At 41.0% G+C, this 18,167-nt stretch overlaps 1 protein-coding gene across 1 annotated transcript in view; it reads right to left on the bottom strand.

Annotated features, from left to right (window-relative positions):
* The window catches only part of LOC124593673 (putative pyridoxal-dependent decarboxylase domain-containing protein 2), an 80,331-nt gene that overhangs the window by 23,465 nt on the left and 38,699 nt on the right, over window positions 1–18,167 (bottom strand). The gene's annotated exons all lie outside the window — the stretch shown is intronic.

Here is an 18,167-nt window from a genome sequence, read left to right as displayed (position 1 = left end):
ACTTAGTGCAGGAGTGTCCAATTGAGCATGGGCCTAGGCCCATAGTTGACGCCGTCGTAAGCGAGTAATCGCTTGAGTGAAAAGGTCTGTTGGGTTTTGTGCACATATTCGCGCTTGTAATAAACTGCTTCTTTCCTTATACATCTGCTCAAATTAAGAGAGAACCAATTCGCACTCTGCTTCATTCCAGAAGTTCTTTTTCTTCAGTTGATTATGATTGGTAATTTGAATTTCCACATTTGTGTAAGTTAGTCTTTAAGACCTTCACCCCCCCTCCCCCAAAGAGATATCGTGTTGCCAATGGGCAGATGTTACCTCTGGTAGGTGAGATGATTCTTGCTTTTTCCTGACCAGTTAAATTGTTATTTGTGAAGAAATTACCTGCCACCTTGTTGCTTGGATGTGATTTTATCCAGCATACTGGATTAGTCCCCGGTGTTGCCAGTAATACTACCTTCTTTAGATTTCGTCCATCAGAGAAGATATCCTTCTGTTCCTGTTCCGCTAATAGTGTTCATATTAATACCTTGCAGACTGAGTGGACAGAGATGGAGCTCGGTCATCTTAGTGAGCCTCAGGCTATTCAGTTAAGGGACCTTTTGAGTGAGTTTCCCCAATATACTAACTGATCGGTTGGGGGTGACCGACAAGATTAAATATCAAATCCATTTAGTGGATGGTGTTCCTGTTTGTCAGGCTTCATATCTGTCACCACCTAAAACAAAGGTTTTAAGGCAACAGACTGAGTTCATGCTTTGTGCTGGAGTAATTACATTTTCAACTTCTCCACATGTCTCACCTATAGTTTCGGTGCCTAAGGGGCAGGGCACGGATTTTAGACTGGTCGTTGATTATAGGAAATGAACGGGTTATGTTAAAAGAGTCAGTCCCCCCTTCTGGATTTCCATACCTGCTTTACTTGGTTTCCTGATGCAACATATTTTTCTTTGCTTGATTTCCATCAGGCTTATTATCAAATATCTTTGAATGCTGATTCAGTTTGTTACAGCGTTCTGTATGGACTGGAATTTGTATGAATCCAACCACGTATCCTCTGGCCTAGCCACTTGAGCTGCCGGGCTTTCAGACAATGTTTTGGGGGATTTAAAGTTCAACTGTGTTTATAATTCTCTTGACGATGTTGGTGTGTATAATCAGTCCTTTGTGAACATCTTTCACATCTTCAACGGTCATACTGAGGCTTCGGTCTGATGGTTAAACCTTCTAAGGTCACTCCCACCAAGCAGCAAATTTCCTTTTTGGGACATCTGGTTTCTAAAGATGGAATCAGATTTGGTCAAGAATGTACTTACAATCTCATGAAGTTTGCTTAACCTAAGTACAAAAAGGGAGTCACCCAATTTACAGGGATGGCCAACTACATTCAGAAGTTTGTCCCTAATTTCGTTCAATTAGCTGCCCCTCTTACTGATCTTTGTAAGAAGGGATGGGAATTTGTTTGAGGACAGAGCCAGCAGGCAGCATTTAAGGCGACAGACAGCTCTAAGTAACCTGTCAGTATTCACTACTCCAAATTTTGAGAAGAGATTCATTCCCCAGACCGAATCTTGTAATTTCGGGATGGCTGCAGTCCTTTTACAGGAAGATGCTGGTTTGAGACAACCTGTTGATTGTGAGGCTTTGGCTGTTCTGTTCAATTTGGAAACGTTTAAATTTTATCTGGAACACAGGGAATTTGACCTACAGACAGACAACCAGGCCTCAGGTTGGGCTTTGGCCTCCCTAAGAAAAACTGGCAGCATTGCGAGGTGGCTGATCCACAAACCTGCCTTTCATTTTGAGGTTCACCAAATCAGGGGTCAGATAAACACGTGCATTCAGCCAAATGTTTGAGGAAGGTGCCCACAAATCCAGGTTGTGTTATTCAATCATCAGGTCTTCTGTTTTTGATGTGTTACGCGAGATACCTCAATTATTTTCTGATCTTAGGAATAAGCAAAACAAAGTTCCTTATTTAAGGCCTATAAGAGCGTGGTTGTTGGCAGGTGAGGAACTTCCCAGCTATTCCTTGAGAAAGGGTATACTTTGTCATGAAGTTGAGAAATTAGCCGAACTCAAAATATTTACCTGCTAAACCCGTGCCATCTGTATTTTATTTTCATAGTTCCTTATTAGGTGGGCTTTGGATCTCTATAAATTCTTCACTAAGGTCCGAGCTCATGTTACATAGCTGTCCTTGTACAAGGATATTCATCGATTGGTTCAGGAGTGGGGATCTTAAAATGGTGAGGCACAATCCCAACTCACAAAGGCTTATTGCATTCTGGATGGGAGCAAAGCCTTAAGGATAAAGTATTCAGTGATTATGTGGGTTCCCTGCCGTGAACAAGACTGGGAATTGTTACATATTAGTTGTTGTCAATCCCTTTTGTAGCTGTGTGTGGCTTTTGCCAAGTAGAGGGGTTACCACCTCACTAACTATTCGTGATTTAACTCAAATATTTTTCTGCTTTGGTCCACCAAAGGCACTTCTCAGTAACAATTCTCCTGCCTTTGTGTCACAAGAATTTAAAAAGTTTTGTTTTGGTAATGCCATTAAGTACATATCCACTCTACCCTACTATGCTCAACCTTCCTTTTCCGAGGGGGTTAATCGTAATCTTAAGGCCACCATAATTATTTTTTGCCATGCTAACCATCAGACCAAATGGGACACTTCCACCCCTTGGATTAATGCTGTCTTCAATTCAGCACAGCATGTGGCTTCTAAAGCAATTCCTTCTGCTTTGATGTTTTCTTATTCCCTTAATTCTCCCTGGCTAATTTGTGGAGTATAAATGATCTATTGTCTGAGTGAATTATCACTTGTCTGACTAAAGAAAACTTGAACAGAGCTAGAAAAAACATCAACCAGTGGCCAGCAAACCGCATGCGGCTCTTTGGACACTCCAGTACAGCTCTTTGAAGATCAACTCCGACTACAGCTATTGCCAAACTTTATGGCCACAATGAGGCTGAAAACTGATGTTATCTGGGCACGTGCGCAGAACATTGGTTGTTTTTTCTATTGCAGTCATTTTAAATGTCTATTTGATGGAAGATAGTGAAAGAAAAAATCCTGTATGCTCTGTTTCCAAAAGTCCTTGGAGTGTGTATATTCAGACCAGTCCTCAAAATTTGGTGGCAATTGTTAATTGACTAGGTATTGTTGGTGTTTTGTTACAGGCTAGGCATGGAGAAGGTACGCACGACACACATTATATCAAGGGAGTCTGTTATCAGTGTGTTTTCTGGTCAGAGCCAGGTCGGTCGGAAAAAAGCACGCATTCGATGGAAATATCTACACGGTGTATTAAGCTACTTGTACCTTTCAACTAGCTGTGAATCTTACAGGTAATTTTGCTATTAAATTAGCAAGCTATATAACTTTGTGACAGAAATTTCATTTTTGGAATATGACACATATTTTAAGTACTAGATATAGGTAAATGATCATGATTTGAATGTAAATTACCCACAGGACCACATTTTCTTAACTAGTGTTGCATCCAAGATATGTATCCTTAGCAGTACTATATAAAAAATTTACTCCTTATCTCTTTAACATTGACCAACCTGGGATCATTTCATGGCTCTTTTGGATACATTAAATATGTTTTTGTTTTTAATTGAGGAAAGACTTCTAAGACATTCTGGAAAGCTAGCTATCTTTTACAATATTCAAATTTATCCAAACACAGTGACCACTTTTTTAATAAAAACCTGTAATAAACACAAAAGATGACACAGTCTCCCACATGACAACTTTTCGTCAAAGATTCGTGCAGCCATAATTTTCCCTACTACAGGGTATAATGTGAAACCCTCCAGGTGCACATAGCAATGCATATGTTCGCAAGCTGAATAATATATCTTGACAAACAAAACAAAACTATAATGAAACGCTACCTTTTGTACGCGACTAGCATACAGTTGCAATGAGCCAGTTACTAAGTAGAGTGAGTTCAGTGGTCAGCACTCCACATTTTATATTCACATGCCCCATATCAGTAAACAAGCCGACTCCAGAACGGTAAAAGGGCCAAGGAAAAAAGAAAAAAAAGGAATATAATTTTTCTTCATTTTTGTATTTTCTATCACAGAAAGTATTACGAAAATCACCAAGTTCATCTTAAATTTAAAGAACGTATGAGGCTATATTTAATGACACTGTCCATGTGTTAACAAACACGCCCAGCTTGTATATAGTGCTCCATTTTTCAGACGCACGTGTATATTGCTTGTGTATCTTTCGGAAAATGGCAAAGTAAGTTCACAGTGATCCACCCTGAAGCAGCAGCTGTTGAGGTGACAAGTTTTATGCCTTGTTTATTCAACAATAACTGTTTTGCCTGAGGACACTATTGATTGCTGGTGTTCCCTCTTGCTTGTTTGTAACTAATTATGAACAGTATACTCATGCATAGAGAAACTGGATCCATACTCTATACAAGCTGATATGCTGCAAATAAAATATTAAATTATATAAGCTATTAATGTAAGTTTCCATGGGAAAGCACAAACAAACAAAATATTGCTTTATGATCTAATAACTGGATTGCCAGAATGTATACCATAGTTCTCTCAACCATTTCCACAACAATTTAGGTAATTGTTACAACTTAGTATTTCTGGTTTTCTTAAAACAATAACCTTCTTATTAGGTGACACCTCTTAGCCGTGGCTACAAAGAAGAAGCAGCAAAGAAAAATGGAAGATGCAAATTGCGAATTTAAAATTGAATGGACTGAGAAATGCTCCTTCATACAAAACTCAAATGGTCTTCCAAAAGTGGCACATAACAGGAAATCAAATTTTCAAATTTGGAGAGGCACTTTGCAACGAAACATGTGTCAGTTGGAAGCAAATATCCTGCCAGCGATGTAAGAAAGAAAGCAGTTCAGGAACTTTAAATGAATAAAGAAAAGCCAAGTTCGATATTTAATCACTAGGCAGAATTTTCCAACAGCACTAACCTTGCAATGTTTGTTGTAAGTCAAGAGATTGGCAAGAGAGGAAAACCATACACAGAAGGCTTCTTTTATAAAGTTATTTTGTAAGTGCATCCGAAGTGTTATCCCATGATTTTAAAAACAAGGAAAAGATTCTTAAAAAGGAGCTACCACTGTGTGCTAAAACAGTGAAAGAACAGTCAGAATATATTCTAACACTATTGATCAACTAATTGAAAACCTGAAAGTAGTTTCACCCTTGTCTACAGCTGCTGACGAATCTTGTGACATAAATGACACAGCATAATTTTCACTTCTCGTACAGTTTACTTCACCTACAGTTCCAAAAGAAGAAATTTTAGGATTACTGTTACTCAAAAGTCAAACACGTGGTGAGGATATTGCAAATAGTGTCACAGAATGCTTGAACAAATACCATATTCCAGTTGTTAGAATTGTTTCAGTTTCAAAAGACAGGGCAAACAGTATGACTGGAGAGAGAAAAGAATCTGCTTCCCTTTTCAAAAAAAAAATCAGCCATGAGGTACTTGGTCATCACTGCATCACTCACCGAGAAGTGATTTGTGCCTGGACATTCTCAGAAGAAATTGGCAGTGTTAGTCATTAAGATGGTCAACACAATAATGGCTAAAGCTCTTTATCATGGGCAATTTAAGAAATTTTTGATTGAAATAAAGAGTGAATATGCAGATGATCTGCTTTATAACAAGGTCTGTTGCTTTGGAAGAGGATCATTCTACAGAGTTTCACGTCTTTATTATCAGAAATTAAAGTATTTCTCCTAGAAAGGGGAACTGACTATCCTGAATTAACACAAGAGAATTAGATCCAAAAATTTTATATTATGGTAGACATTACAGCCCATCTAAATGAACTGAATTGTAAGCTACAAGAGAATGGGAAAACAGTCTTTTCGATTCAAAAATAAATTGTTTCTTTTGGCACAAGATTTGGGGGAAAAGAACATTAATTCATTTTCCAAGTCAGCTGAAATATCGGTAAGTAAATAACACGGTAATTGTCATTCCCTTTCTCGAAAGAACAATTTTAAACATGAGAGAAACTTTCCTGCAGAGGTTTCAGAAGTTCAGAAAAAGCAAAGTGTCATTAGCCTTTGTTAAAAATGCACTCCATGCTAACATAACAAAACTAAATTTTTCTCCCTTTAATTTTGAAATTGGCACTTTTGAAATGCAATTACTATAGCTAAAAGACCTATAGAGCTCCAAATTTGAGCATCTTAATGCTGATTTGGAACAATTAGATAGAAAAAATGTGATCTTAGTTCACAGCACATACAGCCCACTTCGAAAGATCTAAAGAAGGAAGACATGGTAATTTTTAACACCTGGAAAAGTATTCCAGAATCATTTCACCAGTTAAGAAACTAGCATTTGCTGTTCTGTCACTTTTATGCTCCAAATATACATGTGAACAATCTTTTTCAAGCATGAACCTTGTAAGAAGTAAATTGAGAAATTGCCTTATTGACAACAACCTGGAATCCAGCCTAAACTTAAAAAACAACAACATACAAAGCAGACCTAGTCAAAATTTCCAAAGAAATGCAGGGCTACTGTTCATATTAAACATGCATTGTCATATATCATTTATTGTATTTTATTTGTCAATCAATAGGGTTGTGATCTCTATATTTATTTGCTATCAGTACTATTAACAGACTCCTAAAAGCACAGTTTCAGAAAATAAGAACAGCTCTCACAAAATTTTTTAACCACTATACTACTGGAATTTGGTTCCTTTAACGAAAGAGTTTGCTGACCACTGACCTAGCCCATTGCCATTAATAGAGACAGTATAATCAGGGAAGGAGACCCTTTTGCAGTCGCATGGTGGTAATCAGTGTAACAGTATTACCAGGAAGCTTGCTTCTAGGTTAGTGAGACCCCGAGCAAATGTTAAGATTTTAAGTCCCATTAATCTGCTAGTGCGCAACCTTGTGACTGGGAAGTCCTTGAGGGCACACATGAGCCAAATAGAAAAGTAGTTAAGTGATTCATTTCTCTCCTTCTATTCTCTCTCTCTCTCTCTCTCTCTTCCCCCCCCCCTCTTGAATGGGGGAAGAGGACTCATTTCACCTTCCCCACTATCGACAACTTCTTGCTGGTGTCTCACCAGGCGACGCTTCTTACTGCCTTGCGTGGTTATCAGTGCCCCATTTAAGCTTCAAAAGCGGCTGCTAGACCGGCATCATGGGGAGGCCTTCGAACAGTGCAGTGCAGGCAGTTTACATGTAGCCTCCATGCAGTGTGGAGTTGGGGCCAGCAGCTGCACTTGGAGCAATGGATGCGCAGTGCAGATCGGCACAATGTCTCTTTCAGGTCGTCGTCCACCCTTCTTCACCAGAACTAGGCAGAAGGCAAAAGCATCAAGTAAGTTACAGAGAGAGTGTTCTGTGTCAGTGGCTTCTTGCTGGGTGGGCCTGGCCTGCTTAAGACTGTGTGGGTGGCTATCGAGCATTTTCTAGCATGGCTTGCTACTCATTTGCAGGCACATGTCCTGACTATCTGTGCTCAAGCTGAGTACCTTATGTTATCTGAATTGCAAAGGTAAATGAAGTTTTGGTGTCAATGAGGAGGCCTTTATCTGATTAACTGGTTTCTCATAGGGAATTTACCTTTAATGTTATTGTTCTGTTTAATACATATTGTAACTTTCATCTAAATTTTATTTTAGATTATTTGGTGTAAACCTGGGTAAGCTGTAAAGGAGAACTGTTATGTTTTGTTAACTAGTTAGTGTTTACATTCTGGGGGTCTGCCTAATGTCTTGGTTTTGAGTTTGCTTGCAGAAATTTATCCAGAGTTCAGTTTTAATTATTTTGCTGATTCATTTAAATTTTTAATGCTAAAATTATTAAATTATCTTCTTGCATCTTGTTTAAGGCCATGAAAAGGGTATCACTGTAATTCAGTAACTGCGTTACTCACCATTTTGAACATTTTCCAAGTGCGTAAATTTAATATGGCAAATTAACTTGGAATTTTCCTACCTGTTGTTATTAAAGGGGACATGTTGTTACTTCAAAAAATAAATGATATTAAAGGGGCCTAGTCCTTCGAAGTCATTTTCCTGATCCTTTTAATTTCTGATCAACTGAAGAAGGATGTCGTTAGTGATTTTCCACAAGCAATCTATGGCCCGTCAGCACAGAAGAGGCAATGGCGCAGGAAAATTGCTGGATATTTGACACATCCCAACTTCTGAAACTAAACATGACAACAGCAGTATGGAGAACACCAAGATTTCTAAGAGAAGATAAAAATGCAGTAGTTCTACCAGCTACAAAGGAAGTGTGAGAGTCCCATGTGTGCTGATGACTACCACCAGCAACTAAGCACTTTGCTACAGAATCTGGCCTAAAGGAAGCCGAACAAGTGCCCAACATTTAAGTTACTTTTCTTATTAACAGCTTTGATGACAGAAGATATGAACAAGCTCAATCCATAGGCTCCAGCACCACCACACTTGTATGTAGTGCCTAAAATTCACAAAGAAAATGTACCACTGCAGCCTATAGACAACGCCACTACTGCACCGCACATATAAAGTTCCCATGTATCTCTAGCCTTACTTCTGAAACCTGTAGTTGGACACTGCTGACATCACTTGAAAAACTGTGCCAAATTTCTAAGCATACTGAAAGATATGCAGTGGTGTGAGGACAGTTCTGCTTGTGGGCTTTGACTTAAGGTGTCTTTTCACATGAGTACAGCTTCGAAATGTCTTGGTAATCTTAGGAATTCATTCTGAGTTCCAAAAAGTGAAGCTACTTGAACACACACCACAACCTACTTCAAATGTGGTGGAGACTTCTATTAATAAAATGGAGTACCAATTGACTTATTGCTTTCCCCTGGTATTGGCAAATTACATGGAGCACTTTGGACATAGCACTAAAAACTACACGTCAAACCTGAACACTTCTTCCATTATGTTTATGACACCTTCGTAGTGTGATAACATGGTAGAGAGGCCCTGAATGAATTTGTGGACCACCCAGCGTCCAGTAAATCATACTGTTCACAAAAGAGTCAGAACAGAATGGATGTCTTCCATATATGGACATTCTAATAATAATAAAAGCGGATGGTACCACAGGACATGCAGTCTACAGAAGAAGCCTTCAAAATTTTTTCAATAAAGATGATGAAGTAAATATTCCAGAATTTGAATCAAGAACAGCTGCCAACATCAGTACTTAGAAGTAGATATCCTCGGAGTAGTGAAGCAACTTAAATCACTCAATAAAAGCAAGTCTTCCGGTGCAGACTATATACCAATTAGGTTTCTTTCAGAGAATGCTGACACAATATCTCCACACTTAACAATCATACACAATAGCTTGCTCGACAAAATATCCATACCCAAAGACCGGAAAGTTGCACAGGTCACACCAATATTCAAAAAAGGCACTAGGAGTTGAGCCACTAAATTACAGGCTAAAATCATTAAACATCGATATGCAGCAGGATTTTGGAAAACATATTGTGTTCGAACATTATGAATTACCTCAAAAAGAATGGTCTATTGACACACTGACAACACGAATTTAGAAAACATCGTCCTTCTGAAACACAACTACCTCTTTACTCACACAAAGTGTTGAGTGCTATTGATAAGGGATTTCAAATTGATTCCATATTTCTAGATTTCCAGAAGGCTTTTGACATTTTTCCACCCAAGTGGATTGCAGTGAAATTGCACGCTTAAGGAGTAGTCTCAGTTATGTGACTGGACTCGTGATTTCCTGTCAGACATATCACAATTCATAGTAATTGATGGAAAGCCATCGAGAAAACAGTAGTGATTCCTGGCATTCCCCAAGGTAGTGCTATATGCCCTCTGCTGTTCCTTTTCTGTATAAACAATTTAGGAGACAATCTGAGCAGCTGTCTTAGGTTGTTTGCACATGATGCTGTTGTTTATCATCTAGTAAAGTCACCAGACGATCAAAACAAATTGCAAAATGATTTAGATGAGATACTGATTTGGTGCTACAATTGGAACTGATCCTAAATAATGAAAAGTGTGAGCTCATCCACAGGAATGCTGAAAGGAATATGTTAAACTTCAGTTAGACAATAAACTAATCAAATCTAAAGGCCGTAAATTCAACTAAATACCTAGGAATTACAATTACGAACAACTCAAGTCGGAAAGAAGACACAGAAAATGTTGTCGGGAAGGCAAACGAAAGACTGATTTATTGGCAGAACACTCAGAATATGCAGCAGATCTACTGATGAGATTGCCTATACTACACTTGTCCATCCTCTTTAGGAGTATACTGCTGTGAGATGTGGGATCCTTACCAGATGGGTTTTACAGAGTACATCGAGAACGTACACAGAAGAGCATCACATTTGTATTATCGAGAAATGGAGGAGGGAAATGTCACAGACATGATACAGGATTTGGGATGGACATCATTATAACAAAGGCATTTCTCGTTGTGGTGGGATCTTCTCACGAAATGGGAAATCGGAGCTCTCACAGACAGATAAAGAGGTTCATTTTTTGTGTGCACTGTTTGGGTATGGAATAACAGAGAAATATTGTAAAGGTGGTTTTATGAACCCTCCGTCAGGCACTTAAGTGTGATTTGCAGAGCATCCATATAGATGTAGCTATAGATCTGTATCTTCATGCAATGAGCTCTCATCACCTGATGCAGTGTTCTGAAAACTCAAACACACAGGGCAAGTACCATTTGTGACAAGGACAGCCTCCAGCTGAACTGCAATGTCTTAGAGATTTGTTTCCTAAAGTTGGTTCAGTGGAGCATAGATTAAACCCACACTGAAAACAACGAGTGATATGGCCACCTACAAAGAAGAGGCTGAGAAACCTGCCTTTATCCCATACATTGGGCTTGCTTCGGCAAAAATTGCAAGATCCTCAGAAAAAACAACAGCAAGGTCACCTTTCAACCACCACAAAAAATGAAATATACACTTGGCTTGGCAAAGGACAAACTACAATTGCAAATATCTGGTGTATACAGCATCCTTGCAAGTGGGGCCTCCAGTACAACAACAGTCGAATATGGCACTAATATCTTGAAATGCTATATGGAACACATTAGATGCATGCCTCTGGGACAAAGATAAATCAGCATGGCAGATCACAGCCTGAACATGGAAGCTATGTTTGAATTTGGGAAAAGGAAAATGATGTGCCGAGTTAGTGACTTTTCAGAGAGCTCAACCGAGATGAGGCTCCAAGACAATCTACCTTGTCAACACAGATGAGGGCTACCAGCTAAGTTCACCATGGAACCACTGTCGCAGAATTTAAATGTAACCACCCAGATGAAAGTCTAAAAGATTTCATCAATTTCAAAGTTTTGTATTACCTTGAAATGTTTTAGTAACTATGATTTGTATTTCAGGTATGTAACTGTACCTGATGGGCACAGGCCTGTAACTAAAACACATTATTAAACCAGTTATTGCCAGGCATGCCCTTGCATGGCTACAGTGTCCTGTCAGAACACACAGTTCTGGAAATGCAGCTCGCCAAAAAGGAGTTGTGCAGTGGGGAGGAGGGTGTGTGTGTGTGTGTGTGTGTGTGTGTGTGTGTGTGTGTGTGAACGAGGAAGTGGGAGAGAAGGTTGGGGAAGGGCGGCTAACAGCTTAGATGGAAGCAGCAGCAGGCACACAGGACAAGGCAGGCATACCACCACCACCACCACCACCACCACCCCCCCTCCCCTTCCCTCTTCCAACCAAACCCTAGTCTGCACACAGATTTCCCCTGATGCATCCACATATACTCCTAATCCTCTGACCACCCACTACGAAGCAGATGCAAAGGGTCACACCACCCTCATCAACCAGTACCATCCCAACAGGAACAATGTAATCATATCTCAATAAAATCATTTTGGTTTACAAGCCTCATCATTTTGAGTAAAACACTTGAGCTTTCGACAGCTGTCTCTGCTGTCATCATCAAGAGTTGAAATTACTGGTTGCTGGGACTGACACGGCAGCATCTGGAACCTTCCAGAGAAGGCCCAAGTGAAGCATATGCAGGAAGGCAAATTGGGTAGCTCCTAGTGGCTCCACATGCTGTGGGACCAAGTGATATCACAAATTGCAATGGGGCAATGCCTAGTTTGGAAATGCTGTTCCTGTTTCCCTAAAAGTGTCAAGCACACAACTTTGTTTTCGCTCAGTGTCCAAAGCCTGCCCCCATGGCCTACCAAGTGTGAACACCTGCCCCCTGTTAAAATTGTTGCTATTTATTCTAATTTCAGCAAGTTTTTTGGTAACGGTATACCAGTATGTTGTGGTTTGAGCCCAAATGCACATTTTTCTCAGATTGCATTTTTTGCTAACTTTCTAGGAAATGTTCAGGCACGGACAACTTCCCTTTGATGTGTCATGAATGCTCTGCGCAAGACTCGGCAACTATGAAAATGGTTTGAACTACGCAAATACTACTGCATTCGCTGGGGACATCATAAATTCCAGGAACTCTAAGACCTATGCTGTCTTTAAATGGGCATAACATATATCTCATCTTGCAGGCAGGCCAGAATACCAGTCTCAGTCCATGTCTGTTTGACACGCACCCTACCTTGCTAGTAGTTGCTCCACAGAGTGGAAGGAAAGCAGCAGGCATTTTCTTGAGGGTCTCAACGAATGATTGTGAGTTAACATCGTGTTGTTGCAGTGTCCCAGTTTGGACGCTAATAACCACGCCAGATGTTTTGCAATCTGTGGGTGGGTGAACTGATTGCACTAACTGTAGGTCTCAGAGGGACATTTTCCTTGTGTGTCTTCAGCAATTCATTAAGCCAGGGACATCTGGCAGTAAGTGGCATTAATTTCTTCATCATTTCTTCTGGCAAACCAGAGTCCTGTATTCACTTCCTTGTCTTTCTGACAATGGTCTGTGTTGGATCGTGACTAAGTGTCCAATATGTATCATCTTCTAATAAATTCAGCACCTTCATGTCAGGTGGTAGCCTTCGGCATTCAGGATCACAGTGGCAACCAAGTCCTCTTCTATATGTAATAAGCATAAGCCATTTGTTCCTCCCAGCTAACACTGCATTTTGGTGGCTTCACTTTCACAAGCATACGGTCAGTAGTTAGTGTGATGTCCTTAGCTGCATCACATGAGAGATGTCTAATGCCCTGATCTGTTCCACTAACAATACACAATATTGGCAGGTGTCATGATGCTGGAGAAAAATTAAGGCCTTTACTCCGTGCTGCAACAGAGCCGCCATCCAGTTCTCGGTTGGAATGATTATCAACCATTTTGTGGGTTTTATTGTAGTCCAGGTTGGTACCTCTGCAACTTAAGTGGTCGAACTTGGAACGTTCTTCAGATGTCATCTTGCACAAACCTAAGCACTGTTGCATTGCTGTGACTATATCTACCCACTCCCAATCGAAGGCCTACATGGTTGATGCCAGGAGGAGATGAAAATAGGGTAAATTTCTGGCATTAACATCAAGTACATACCTTGTGCGTCCTATTCGCTCTGTCACTATGGCGTGACTAATCTCATCAAAATTCTGCCAACTGCAACATTTGAATGTAGTACTTGATTACATCAAAGCAAGGAATTACCTCCTTGTTCCAGCACTGTTGTAAAAATGCTGAGACACAGAAATGAGCAGCTGTGATTTCTTCTTCTGAAGATTTTCTGCACGTTATGTTATCACCATAGAGGAATTATATGTGTCATCAAAGTCAATCTTGGTGGAATGCTTCAGTCTTCACTGGCTGACAAGGCCTTAACTTCCTAAAATCATTCTCTGAAATGAGATCCATTCTATCTGAGGTTTTGCCCACTACACCTAGAATAGCTTTTCGTCGCTCTCCCAATCTCCGCAACATCCTTTGCAGACCCTATGCTCCTTCTGCACCCATCTCCCTACCCTATGGCTCCTACCCCTGTGACCATCCCCACCAAGACTTGCCCTATGCACCCTCCTACCACCACCTATTTCAGCTCTGCAACTGGCAAAACACATTCTATCAAAGGGAGAGCCTCCTGCAAAACGACACATCATATACCAGCAGTTATGTAACCACTGTTTGGACTTTTACATGACTACCAACTGTTATCATCAGGATGAATGGGCATAGGAAGAGTGTGTTTACAGGCAACACGCAATATCCTGCTGCAGAGCATGCTGTACAACATGACAGTTATGACCTTGGTGCCGGTTTTACCATCGCACCATCTGGATTCTTCCCCCAGACATCAGTTTCTCAGAAATCTGCATGTGGGAGCTAGCACAACAATATGTCCTTGGTTCTCACCACCCACCTGGCCTTAATTTACGTTAATTTCTTCCGTCTCAGCATTTATTCACAGTAACTACCACTTTCTTCACTCCATTTTAATTTCCTACATCTTTCATTTTCTGATTTGTCTATTTTTCGCTGTCCCGCCCTTCCCACCTCTGTCACAAACAATGCACTTAGCTTTTTGCTCTTATTAACTCGTGCATGATGTTTTAGTAGTAATCTCTGTCTTGCGTGTTAACCTGTCTTTCACCTTTAAGCCCTCAGGTTTTCAAATCTCATCCGGTGCAGCCCCAACAGTCAGTCTTTCCTTCTTATCCTGTCCAGTAAGTCTCCCCCAACCCGGGGTTTTTGGGTGACTTTTCTGAACTCTACCCCTTTCCCTAAACCTCCCCAGTCCTTTTCCTTCACCCTGCTCCTTCCCCTTCAACTCTTCTGCTGGAAGAAGGAGCCACTGGCTCCGAAAACATGTTATAGATAAACGTGTGTGTGTGTGTGTGTGTGTGTGTGTGTGTGTGTGTTTTCCCCTGCCCCCCTTGGTGAGTAGATTTTTTTATCTATCCATTTATATTATGTTATTCATCATTATAATGGTTAGTCTGGATGTTGTGTCACTTTTTACGAAGTGCCAGTACAAGATATACTGGATCTTTTGGGTCAATAGTTTCTACCTGAGATCATCAAGCTGTTCCGCTATGCCTTGACAACTATGTACTTTAATGTTCTGCGACAAATATTATGATATGACGCCTGGCACAGCTATGTGATCACCACTGTCCCTGGACGTCGTGGGTGTTTTCATTGAGTACTTTGAGGAGCAAGCTCTGAACTCTGATACATTGTGACCATCTTGCTTCCTACAATACGCTGACGCCACCTTCTTCATATCGCTTTATGGTGAAAATGTAATGTTGCAGTTCGTCTATCAACTGAACAGTGTTCTTCTCAACATTAAATTTACTGTCAAGTTGGAAGGAGGAAGGCAGGAGGCCAGCTTAGTCACTCAGTGTACAGAAAATTTACGTACTTAATCACCAACAGATTTCAACACCCTGTACACAAGAAAGCACTACTGAACACATTTGTACACAGTGCAAAGATAACATCAGACAACAACCATCTAGAGTGAATTTTGAGCCGCTGAAGAGTGTGTTCAGAGAAAATGGTTAAAGCAAGGGAGAAATTGTTAAAGCTTTCAAGTGCCAACGAGGAAAGACACTGTGAATCGGCAGAAGAGGTCAAGCCTGCTGCTTTCCTTCCATTCTGTGGAGCAACTACTAGCAAGATAGGGTGCATGCTGAATAGACATGAACTGGGAACAGCATTTCAAATGCGGCACTGGCCTCTCGCACTATGTGATGTTGCTTGAGCCTGTGGCAGACGTAGCTGCTACATGCTGCCCAACTTGCCTTCCGTGCATGCACCACTCTGGCCTTCCTCTAAGGTTCCAGATGCAGCCATTACACCTATACAAGCAGAACACCGTGCCAGCCCTGGTAGTCAATGATTTCAAATCCTTACGACGATGGTGGAGACAGCTGTTTAAAGCTCGAGTCGTTAGAAACGACAGGGCTTGTAAACCAAGAAGATTTTATTGAAATGTGCCACTGCCTCAGACTCCAAAGACACATATGTAATCATATCGTTTGTCTGGGCTCAGACTACTTATCATCCCTGAGAAAGAAGATTATCCTTCTCACAATCTTCCCATTTCTCCTAAAGTGGTATTCTGCCATCCACTCATCTAAACAATACCCTAGTCCAGCCTTCCACCACACATCCTCCCAACACCTTGTCACTAGATTCATATCCCTGTGGAAGACAACAGTGCATGAAGTTTCCATTGCACCCACACAACACATACTACGCTAGCCCCATCAAAGGTTTATCCTGTACAGTCAGAAGCAAGGTCACCTACTTAAGAAGTAATGTTGTGTATCAATCCCATCACAATTTCTGCATAGTATTTTATGTGGTTACCCAGCTGAACACATGGCCACCACCAAATTGCAGCCAATAGCACAGACGACCACCTAGTGGTGGAACATGCTACCGAGCACCACATGCTCTGTTTCGATAGCTGTTTCACAGCCCGTGCCATATGCTCCCTCCACCTTTACTGATCATGTGCATGTGTGCTACACACACACACACACACACACACACACACACACACACTTGAGCTATGTACGTGTGAACTGCGCATGTGACACCTCCTTTGATCCCATACAATCACAGCCTCACTCTGTTGATCCCATACCCTCTCAGCCTCAATTTGTGCTAACCTCTGCCCCTTGCCCCTAACTTCAGTCATCTGTCATCCATATCCTCTTCTCCATAGTCTCCCTTTTCTGGTATTCTATCTTTCCCTTGTAATCCATTTTTCCACGTCGTTATTAGCTACAACCAGAGGGAGCACAGTGGTGCCACATTCCTATCCTGCGTGCCTACTGACCCTCCCCCCCCAGCCCTCAGCCACCAACCCACAACCCTTCAACCTCATCCCCATCAATGCCCCTCCTCTTCACTCCACACGACAGGAAACCTTACCCCCCGGTCGAACCCTCACACCCCAGTCGAGCTGCAGTCCTGGCATAAGGTAGTCAACCTATACAATATAGCTGTGAAGGTGCGTGAGTTTATATGTGTGAGTATATATAGGCTGTCGGGGTATAAGTGCAGATATTTCTATTCACAACTGAGGACAGTGTACTGAACAACAGTACATTAGTATTTACTCCATTTACAGACTAATAATTATAGCTATTACAAGTAGTATGTTTTTAGGTTAGTTAGTACCTCATAGCATGCAAGCCATTATTGTTTATTTTCTCCTGGGCAGCAGATCAGGTATTGAAATGTGAATGCAAATTGGGTAGCCTATACCACTAGCTGTAGTTCACTTCAAAGAACAGTTACTAACGTGCAGTGAACATTTGGTAGTAAATTATGCAATGTCTTTGCAGGAAGACTGTTAGGTGCAGAGAAAAAAACTAACACAATGAAATGGGTACATATTAACATACCAATGACCCCAATATCTATATCCCTAACACTGTGTGTGTGTGTGTGTGTTTGTTTGCGCACGTCCTACGGATCTGGAGAAGCATTTGTCCACAATATAGCAACATTGTCAGTCTTGTTTATGTGTCTATTGACAAGTCAGAACCTCAACTACTCCACGAGATGTTCACTTACTCCATCAAAATAGTTATACATTTCTGATCATTAAAACTGGAACACAAGGAAGGAAAGTAAATAATAAAATTTGACTTGTATGTGCATACGATAAAGAAGGAAGAGTACAGCTGGGCAATGAGACAAACTGAGCTCCGATGACAAATACAGATGTCATTACACGCTGTTTCAACTCTATGCTGGAGTTCATGTATCATAGCTGCTAGCAGCTCATGGTGTTCCAGCCTTTAGGCAAACAGTGAACAGATGTTCCCAGTGGGTGACAGATCTGGCCAGGACAACAGTGACACACTCCGCATTGAGGTAGGTCAAGACAGCACCAGCAAAATATGGCCTTTCATCATCTTGCTGAAAGATAACGGCACAGAGACTTCTACGATACGACACAGCCACTGGTCTTAACAAATCATAAACTTAACAGCTCTGTACAAATTACAGTAGCATACTTAATGGCACTCTGTAACATCATGCCAGGAGCTGGGCCCATTTGACAATGACAAGGGCAGTTTTGCAACATTTGTCATCCTTGCAGCACACAGACGTTTGCCGCAGTTACAAGCTGGATGCAAAATAAGGACTCATCCGAGAAGAAAAGGTGCCACTCCTGCATCAAGTGTGTTCACTGTGTACCCCTTTTCGCATATCTTTCTGCTGCTATGCCAATGGAAGCCACAACATTGTCACATTGCTGACACTCTG

The sequence above is a fragment of the Schistocerca americana genome, chromosome 2, assembly GCF_021461395.2.
Source record: "Schistocerca americana isolate TAMUIC-IGC-003095 chromosome 2, iqSchAmer2.1, whole genome shotgun sequence".
Classification (NCBI taxonomy): Eukaryota; Metazoa; Arthropoda; class Insecta; order Orthoptera; family Acrididae; genus Schistocerca; species Schistocerca americana.
This window is presented reverse-complemented; position numbering and strand designations above follow the sequence as displayed.